The sequence below is a fragment of the Oratosquilla oratoria genome, chromosome 34, assembly GCF_046742065.1.
Source record: "Oratosquilla oratoria isolate Oo_2021 chromosome 34, ASM4674206v1, whole genome shotgun sequence".
Lineage (NCBI taxonomy): Eukaryota > Metazoa > Arthropoda > Malacostraca > Stomatopoda > Squillidae > Oratosquilla > Oratosquilla oratoria.
In genome coordinates, this window is record NC_134810.1 from 22,837,170 (window position 1) to 22,847,169 (window position 10,000).

Consider the following 10,000-nt stretch of genomic DNA (forward strand, 5'->3'; position numbering starts at 1 on the left):
TACGGACTGTAGGCAATGCGCTGTCGTTGTTGTTGTCGTTGTTGTTGTTGTTGTATGACACGGATGTAGTGTGTGGATATTAATGATTGTTTTATTTTTTCTCTCTGTCTTTCTCGCTCTCGTTCTCTCGCTGTCTCTCACTCCCATTCTCTCTGTCACTTTCTTTCTCCAACTCTCTCTATATATATATTTTGTCTCCCTCCTCTTCCTCCTTTCTCGCTCCTTTTTTTACGCTTCCTCCTCTCTCTCTTCCTCGTTCCCTCCTTTTCTCCCTGTTCCTCCCTCTCTCTATCTCCTTGTCTCTCTCCTTATCTCTCACCCTCTCCCTCGATCTTTCCCTCTCCCTCTTCCGTAGTAAATATATTCGTATACATATACCAATGGCTTTTTCCCCCTTACAAGGGGTCTATCTATATCTTCATACCAAAAGTCTTCTTCCCGCTTATAAGTGAGGCAGCCTTGGCCAAAGCTTTGTTTCCCTTTTACCATAGTCCTTCAGTAGTTGAAAGAATTATTATTGGACTTTGTTATTTTAAAAATAAATCATATAAATACAAGATTAGGATTGTGGAAGTAAGATAATTTTGTCGTCAGTAAAATAAAAAAATCGGCAAATCGCGGTGGTGGCGTAATCGGAAGCGTGCTGTCGTGGGTTCGAATCCCGCACTTCTCTCCGATTCTCATGAGTGAGTGTTTGTTACCTGCCCCAACACTCCCACAAGCACATAATAGGGCAAAGTATGGCTTCGGCCGCAAATACTCAGCGCCTCCTGGCGTAAGTTCCTCACCTTCAAAACGCGGAGATCCTGGAATGGCCTTGGGCCATTGCCTTGAATCACATTGAGAGAGGCCATGGCCTACCCTAGTTTCCTCTTCTCTCTCTCTCTCTCTCTCTCTCTCTCTCTCTCTCTCTCTCTCTCTCTCTCTCTCTCTCTCTCTCTCTCTCTCTCTCTGTCTCTCTCTGTTTCAGTCTCTTCTTTTTTATATGTTACATTTTTTTAATTCATGTAATCCCTGAAGATGTCTTAAAAGACAAAACGTTTGGACCACGTCAGTCATCTATACAGTAGTTTTCAGAATATATATATAATATATATATATATGTATATATATATATATATAAATCACAACTAACACCACAGTCGGACGAAAGAAAAAGTTGCGTAAGCGGAACTATATATTTCCCTTCCATGTAAAGATTGTAACCTTTCATACATTGGCCAGACGGGAAGAGACCTACCGACAAGATTAAATGAACACAAAAGGTCGATTAGATATGGCCAAATAAATTCAGCAGTGTTTCAACACGTTAATAAATTTAATCACCGGATGGACTGGGAGAAATCTGATCTCATTTATAAATCAGGGTGTGGGTTCAGAAGGAAAATGGTGGAATCAACATTAATTGATTATCTGCCCACGATGAATATTTCCAAGGGTCAATGGACCCCAGACATCATTTCAGGACTATTCATCACCAAAAATATTGTCAACAAGCTTCCTCCCCCTCCCCCTGACCCGACCTCGTGTCAGCCTCAGGTCAACTAGGGTTGGGGCAGTGATGTTTTTTATTTTCTCATGTTCCCTTTCTTTTGTAAGAGGTTGCTACTTAAGATAGCCTCCTCCCTGCCACTTTGTACTACTGAAGAGGATTGCAGGTAGCAATCGAAATATATAGTTCCGCTTACGCAACTTTTTCTTTCGTCCGACTGTGGTGTTAGTTGTGATTTATAAATGTGTTACTACATTTCTCACCTGTGATATATATATATATATATATATATATATATATATATATATATATATATATATATATATATATATAAATAGACGAAAACGTTCGGTCACCTTTCATTTTTTTCCAAGTGATTTTATTACACATTTTGTGAATCACGTGTTTTTGTGATTTAGTCGCATATATATATATATATATATATATATATATATATATATATATATATATATAAATATATATACATATATGCATATATAAATCAAATCAGTCATCCTGAGTCCATTGCTGAACAAAGGCTTCATACCATTCCATAACCCATACGACCGCACCAACTTGTACCACGTCACTCCTGCATACTCCTCTATCTCGGATCTCCACCTTCTGCCTGGTCTCCCTCTTCCGCGCTTCCCATCTCTCGGCGTCCACTCAGTAACACACACCATCGTTCATCAGGTGTTCGCTCTAACTTACCTGCCCAGTTCCCTCTTTTTTACCCCCTCCACAGTATATTTCACTCTAGTCGGCTCTCTCACCCAACTCGCTCTCGTTCGGTCTATCAACGTTATTACCATCGTTGATCTCTCCATTCTTCTCTGTACATACCTTAGTTGTGTCACCATCGCCTTCGTCAGTTTCCAAGTCTCACACCCGTAGATTATTACTGGCAGAATGCATTGATAAATTTACGTTTCAAACGTAAAGGTAGAGAGCATCTCAGAGTTTTATTATACTTACCACTTTCCAGCCAATATACGTCTTTTTATTTCATGATCTTTGGTCATTTTCACCATATGGCCTAAGTAATTATACTCTTCCACTTCATCAAGACTCTCACCATCGAATATAATCTCCTTACTTTGAACTTTCGTGTTGAACATTAATTTGGTTCTACTCTCATTCGTTTTTAAAACTACTTTGAGACTTTCTTTGTTCAGATCGCTCAGCATATCTTGCAAGTCTTCTGCTCTTTCTGAGATAAGAATAATGTCATCCGCAAATATTAGGTAGTTGAAATATTCGCCATTAATCTTCAAACCTTTCTCTTCCCAACTCAACTTTTTGAAAATCTCTACCAAGTAAGCAATATATAATTTGGGTGAAATTGTATTGCCTTGCCGGACTCCTTTCTCGATCTTGATCTTTTTTGTATCTTTATGTAGTCGAATTACAGCCGTACCTTTCGCATCTTTTCTAGAACCCTTACGATCTGTTCGTTTGCACCCTGCTTGCGTAGCGAGTTTAGTATCGCTATTTGTTCTACCAAGTCATAATTCTGGTAATCTACAGTACAAAAGCTAAACAAAGAGGTATATTGTATTCTGTCGTTTTTTCGATTAGTGGGTTCATCGCCTGCAAATGGTCTGAAGTCATAAATCCGCTTCTAAAGCCTGCCTGTTCTCTCGGTTGGTTTCCCCTTCAACATACAGTATATATATATGCGCGCGTGTGTGCGCAACATTTCCAAAACACGAATATAGAATTTGCTGCCAACCATTGTGAAATCAAGAGACGTCGTCCAAACGTTTTCGTCCATGTCGACTTCCCCTGCACCTGTTGATTTAGTCGAAAACGTTTGGATTGCGTCTCTTACTTTGCCAGTGATTTCAGCAAAACACACACATACACACACACACATACACACACACACACACACACACACACACACACACACACACACACACACACACACACGGCTTGATGGTGCACTGGTACCGCTCTCGACCGCTAATCCGGCGATCCGAGTTCGAGTCGCGCTCAGAACTGGAAATTTCAGTATGGCTGTACTGCGAGCCGGCACTTCAACTTTGGTGGGAAAGAAGTTTTGTGTGTGCGTGTAAGGCCACAGCATTACCTGTAGATCGGGCCATGTATGAGCTCTGGGCTCTCGTCCGGAAATGCAATAGCTGTCGATCACGCATTCAATATGTGATAGACCATGTTGAATCACACACACACACACACACACACACACACACACACACACACACACACACATATATATGTATATATATGTATATATATATATATATATATATGTTGTGGTTGCGGCAGACACAGATGCGAATGAAATGGCAGTGGATTAATTAGAATCAGCATCAGGTGCAGACGGTGAGGGACACCGAGGCGGCATCCCGAGCAATGAGAACACATTGTGTTGTTGACAGTGATGGAACAAACAGGATTTAACACACAAAGCACCGACTGCTTGTGGCGGGGCTCGTATAAGATTGATTACCTGGTATCAGTATAACGTTGGTGGCTACTAGCGTTTCTATCCGACTATCGTATTGGAGAGGTGAAGCCGGATGTGGTGGGGGAGAGGGTTGAGGAGCGTGGGAGGAATATACATATATATATATTAGCAATTCACAAGGACACGTGGAAATAAACTTGCAGAAGAACCACTGGAAAATAAGAAACTTAGGGTCATATTTTTAAAACAATTCGCCAACCCTTGCGAACGCTTTCCATCGTTAAAATGAATTTCGCCTAGATTTTTGGTTAAGCTTACCTGCCTTTGTAGCTCACCTATAAAATTTACCGGTTATTTCTATAAGTATAGTCAATAAAGTTGGTAAAGTTCTGCTCTCCAATGATAGAAACAATTTGCTAGGGCTGGCGAAAGGTTTTAGAAATATGACAATCCGAACGTTTCGTCTATTTTAAGATATCATCAGGGAATACAGAGTGACAGAGACAGCGGTACATATAATGAATAGATGAAGACATCTAAAGGAACATGGACAGGTCATAGAAGATGCTCCATTACATAAGTCGAAGAAAAACGCGTGTGAAAAATGGCAAGATTTTATGGACATTAGATCACACAAAATATTACCACCGCACAGGCCAGGAAACCCTTGAAGATGTAGATCATTGAGTTTGTACAAACTCAATAACTTCATTTCTAAGAAAGTTGTTTAATGTTCTAAAGCATTGAGTTTGTACAAACTCAATAATATTACAAAGAAAAAAAATTGAATGTTCTACAGGTCCAAGGGTTTCTTGGCCTGTGCGGTGGAAATATATTGTGTGATCTAATGTCCATAAAATCTTGCCATTACTCACAGGTATTTTTTCCAACTTGTGTAATGGAGTATCTTGTGTGGCCTGTCCATGTTCCTTTAAATGCGTTCATCTAATCAGTATATGTATCGCTGTCTCTGTCATTTTGTGTTCCCTGATGTCTTAAAATAGACGAAAACGTTCGGACTAAATATATCATTTCCCAGTGTATTTTATGCATATATATATATATATATATATATATATATGATAACTTTTATGACCGTTGCGCAGAGGATTCGAACCTACTGCTCTGGCGCCAAGAGGCTCCTAAGTCAGTGCCTTAGACCACTCAGCTATCGATGGTTTTAAAAATCCTCCAACTCGAAACGCTACTGGTTCCCGAAATTAGGAAAGACCACTCACTTCGGCCCAAATTCCTATTTTCACAGAAGAGCCAACCACACTCGTAGCAGGGGGGTAAGGACCGGAACAAATCCCTTTCACGCTATCGTCATTGTGTGTGTATGTATGTAATATTTTTAATCACCAACCTGGTTATTTGATTTGTTCATTTAGTCACTAAGAGTGGGTGGGGGGATAGAAACTGCATATGGTGGTGACGGTAGATAGGATGTCAGGGTGGGATCAAGTTCAAAAGCATTGTGAGTGCGGACTAGGTGGGAGGGGAGCAGCGATGAAATATTTATTTAATTAATTTTTCTCTGTTTCCTAGTCGTTCCCTTCAGTGGGATGTTCAAGTCTTAGCCGAATCAAATCGTCTGTATTTGTCTAGAGTAAGGTTGATTTATAACACGAAGAGTTCATTGACCATGCATGTACAAATCAAAATTAATAGAAATCTAACTAATCAAAAACATAAAGAAAAGAAAATTAATAGGAAAACATTAAAATAATAATAGTACCTAAACCGTAGGTAATATGAAAAAGAAGATAATTTATAGATGAATTAGAAAAAAAAATCAAATAAAAATTGACAGCTGGGGCCAACCATCGTAAGCGGACTTTCGGTGGCACATGAAGTCAACAATGGCTGCCTGATCAACATAACAATAATGGAGAGAAACAGATTACCGGGAAGCGTTGCACATGCGCTCTCTTTGTTCCCTGTGACGTCACTGGCGCGTGCGCACATCCTTCCCACCCATTTCTCTTCTGCCACGTCATAACCGATCCTGCAAACAGGGCAATTACCTGTTCGTTTGCTTGTTTTGCGTCATGTTAGCATCACCACCTTATAGTGAATAGTCCTACCTAGTGAGAATTTTGTTTATTCATTAATATATCAAATTCTTTTTTATTTGTTTATGTTTTTATATATTTTTGCTTGTTAATATGTTGATGTAGGTTTCCGAAGAAAGGGTCTCTATCTCTGCCTCTCTCTTCCTCTATCTTCGTCTATCTTTCTGCCTCTCTCTCTCTCTCTCTCTCTCTCTCTCTCTCTCTCTCTCTCTCTCTCTCTCTCTCTCTCTCTCTCTCTCTCTCTTTCATTCTCTTTTCCTTTCTCTCTTTCCGAATACCTAATTAGCACAAACGAATTGTCACAGGCTTCACACTTTCCCATCGCGAGGCTAACAGGATGTAGAGGTATTGCGTCCACCCATTGTTTTAGGTAGCGCCTTGACCCAACGTGCTAGGCTTGTGCGAAATGACACGTTACACGCCGGACAGGAACGTCGTTGTCTAGCAATGGTAGTGTTTTGATTGACAATACACACGCCAGTCAAGAGATTCTTTTGAGTGAGTGTACTATACAAACACACACACACACACGCCCTACATACATTATAAACACACGCGCACACACACACACACACGCGCGCGCGCGTGTGTCTGCATAGCTCTGGTACCATGTGGGTCAGTTTCTCTTGTCCGGAGTGCAGAACTGCACATTTGATCCTGTCACTGCCTCCAGATGATTTCATTCGCTCTAGAGGAACTACGACCTGTTTGTCCTCGCCCGTTGCGCGCGCGCGTTCGCACGCACACACACACACACACACACACACACACACACACACACACACACCCACACACACACACAGAGAGAGAGAGAGAGAGAGGGAGAGACAGAGAGAAAAAAATGGGGGAGACTGCAAGAGACCATAAGGCTACACTAGGCAGTGCCAGAGAGAGTGGGAGAGAGAGAGAGAGAGAGAGGAAGTCATACTGACTTTGAACTTTAGAAAAGAAAGCCGGACGCCTATTTTATTTACTTTTTTTTTTCTTCTTTTTTTTTGACGCGTCATGATGCCAGACCTCTCGTCTCCTCTCCTCCTTCCTGGTCCTTGTGCAGCAGGTAGCCTCGTCCGCTTTGCGTCTCTCTGTCTCTCTCTCTCTCTCTCTCTCTCTCTCTCTCTCTCTCTCTCTCTCTCTCTCTCTCTCTCTCAATCTCTCCCTCCTTCTCCTCTTTTTCCTCTTCCTCTTTCTCCTCTTCTTCCTCATAATTTTCCTCCTTACCTCTTCCTCTTTCTCCTCTTTTTCCTCTTCCTGTTTCTACTCTTCTTCCTCATAATTTTCCTCCTTACTTCTTCCTCCACCTCATCCTCATCCATTTCCTCCCCTTCATCCTCCTCTTCAGCAACTGTCACTGGACCTCCGTCGTCTTCACTCCCCGTCGTCGTCGTCTTCCGGACTCTCTCTTCGCTTCCTGACATCGCCCAACACCATCACCACCACTACCACAGTCACCACTACCACCTTTATACCACTATCATTACCACCATCGGCATCAACAGTGCCACCATCACTAACATAATCATCTTCACCATTTTTACTAACCTCACCATGAACTTCATCATCACCATCACCATTTTCACCACCAGCATCACAACCTCTACTACAATCATCACCACTAACATATTCACTAACACCACACTTTGCCTTTGCTATCACCACCACTACCGTTATCACCAACGATTACGAAAATCACCAACACTGCCAGTCCTCAAACACCATCATGACCGACCTCAAAAACGGCTATCACCACTTTCACCACCACTGTCACTATTACTTTCACCAACACTACAGCCATCACCAGCACGTGCACAATCATCATCACTAACAACACCACCACCACTAACACTACCCCCACCACTAATACCACCACTATCACCTCCACAATCACCATCACTAACACCACCACTGCTAACACCACCATTATCAAGACCATTGGCATCATCTCCGACCACTTCCGACATCACTTTCACTTCTAGCACCACAAGTGGTGTTAGTGGTGGTCACTAACACCATTAACGCACCCTGAGCCATCCGAGCCCCCGGTTATCCATTGAACATCCACACCGGTCCTTTTTCTTGGGTTCGAGTCCTGGCCAGTAGATTTTATCTGCAGTACTGTGTGGGATAGTGACCCCCGTACCCTTCCTTGTCTTCCCCCCTCTTTCTCCTCCCTTTTTTCTCCTCATCCCCTTCCTCCTCCTCACCCTCTTCCTCCTCCCTTCTTCCTCTTCCTCCTCTTTCTCTTCTTCATCTTCATCTTCTCTTCTTCCTCTCCCTCCTCTTTCTCCTCCTTCTCCTCCTTATCTTCCTTTTTCTCTTCCTCCTCCTCTTCCTTTTTCTCTTCCTCCTCCTCTTCCTTTTTCTCTTCCTCCTCTTCCTCTTCTACCTCCTCTTTACTCCAGCCCTTACCCTCTCATAAAGCCTCTGCAGAAGCTCCTCCCGTGAGTGAGTGATTGACTGACCTTGGGTTAGACACCAGGGATGGACGAGCCAGCCCAAGAAGTGGAAAATGGGCGTTTCAAGGAAAAGAGCGCATGGAAGGTTTGGGGGGGGGGGCGAGAATCTGTTGGTTAACGGACGTGACACTGCATTTGTTAACAAGAGAACAGAAAAAAGAATAAATACATGAATAAATGATAGATTGAAAATTGAGGTTCGTTCTTATTTCTCCGACATTCTCTTCTTCCTGATCACCTTTCCTTCCCTTTCCTTTCATACCTTTCCCTTCCGGTCCTTTTCATCTGCTTTTCCCTCCCTTCCCCTACTGTCTCGTGTTTCCTTCCTTTTTTCTTCCCTCCTCCCCTTCCCGTCCCTTCCCTTTCCTTCCTTTCCCTTCCCTTCCCTTCCCTTCCCTTCGGTAGCCCTCCTGACTGCATCTACCCTTCTTGCAAAGATCCTGGATCCTCCAGAGATGCTTGGTTCTTCCGGGTCGTCCACCCTATGGAATTTCCTTGGCCTCTGGATTCTTCCCAGAACTGAAGGGTGGGGGGGGGCTTCGTTGTTCTCTGTATTTCACCCCCCTTCCCCCTCTTCTCCCCTCTCTTCTTACCCCCCCTCCCCCACCTCTTTCTGGTTTTCTGAAGAAATGGGCCAGGCCGGACAACCACATCCACCCCAACATCTATCGCCTCTCTCCGTCCCTCCCTTCCATCTCAATCGTTTCCACTACCCCTATAGCCCCCCCCCACACACACACACAGACACAGACACCATCATTAGATTTATTATCACCACCACGATGAGATCTGGTCCTCATTGTAGCCAACACCAGAGCCACTACCACCCTCACCCGCACCCCCATCACTGCCACCACCACCACCACCACCACCTCTACTAATACCACCACCCCTACTACCACCACCCCTACCATCAACACCCCTGATACCACCACAACCCCTAATACCACTACCACCACTACCACCGCCAACCACACCATATTATCTTCGACCCCCCCCCACGCTTTCCCCCCCCACGCTTCCCCCCCCACGCTTTTCCCTGAACTCCCTTACCCCGAAGACTCGTGCTCCCCTTCTCCCCCTCTCTCCCCCTTTTTCTCCGGAAAGAGTTGGCAAGACCCGGCTCGTTAGTTCCCTGGCGCCGGCGAGGGTCTAATTGGGTCGTTTGCAGGTGATGGGCACAAACACGGGGGTCGAGGTCCGGGGTCAGGTGCAATTAGGTCGAACTGTAATCAGGTCATTGTGAGGCGTGGAGGTGGGGGGGGGGGCGGAAAGTCCTACACACATATATGGACGTGTAAACATACATATATAAGTGCGTGCATACATAGTGCATACATGCATACAAACATACATACGTGCATACATACATGCATACGTGCATACGTATATACATATGTATGAGCATGTACAGCACGTACACACACGTGCATACTAACATGCACATATGCATATACTCGTACACATACATATATACATACGTACATACATATGTATGAGTATGTACAGCACGCACACACACGTGCATACTAACATGCACATA

General features: G+C 43.5%; 1 protein-coding gene across 3 annotated transcripts in view; it reads left to right on the forward strand.

The window, feature by feature from the left end:
* Positions 1-10,000, forward strand: part of LOC143018111 (phospholipid-transporting ATPase VD) — a 110,015-nt gene that overhangs the window by 10,988 nt on the left and 89,027 nt on the right. The gene's annotated exons all lie outside the window — the stretch shown is intronic.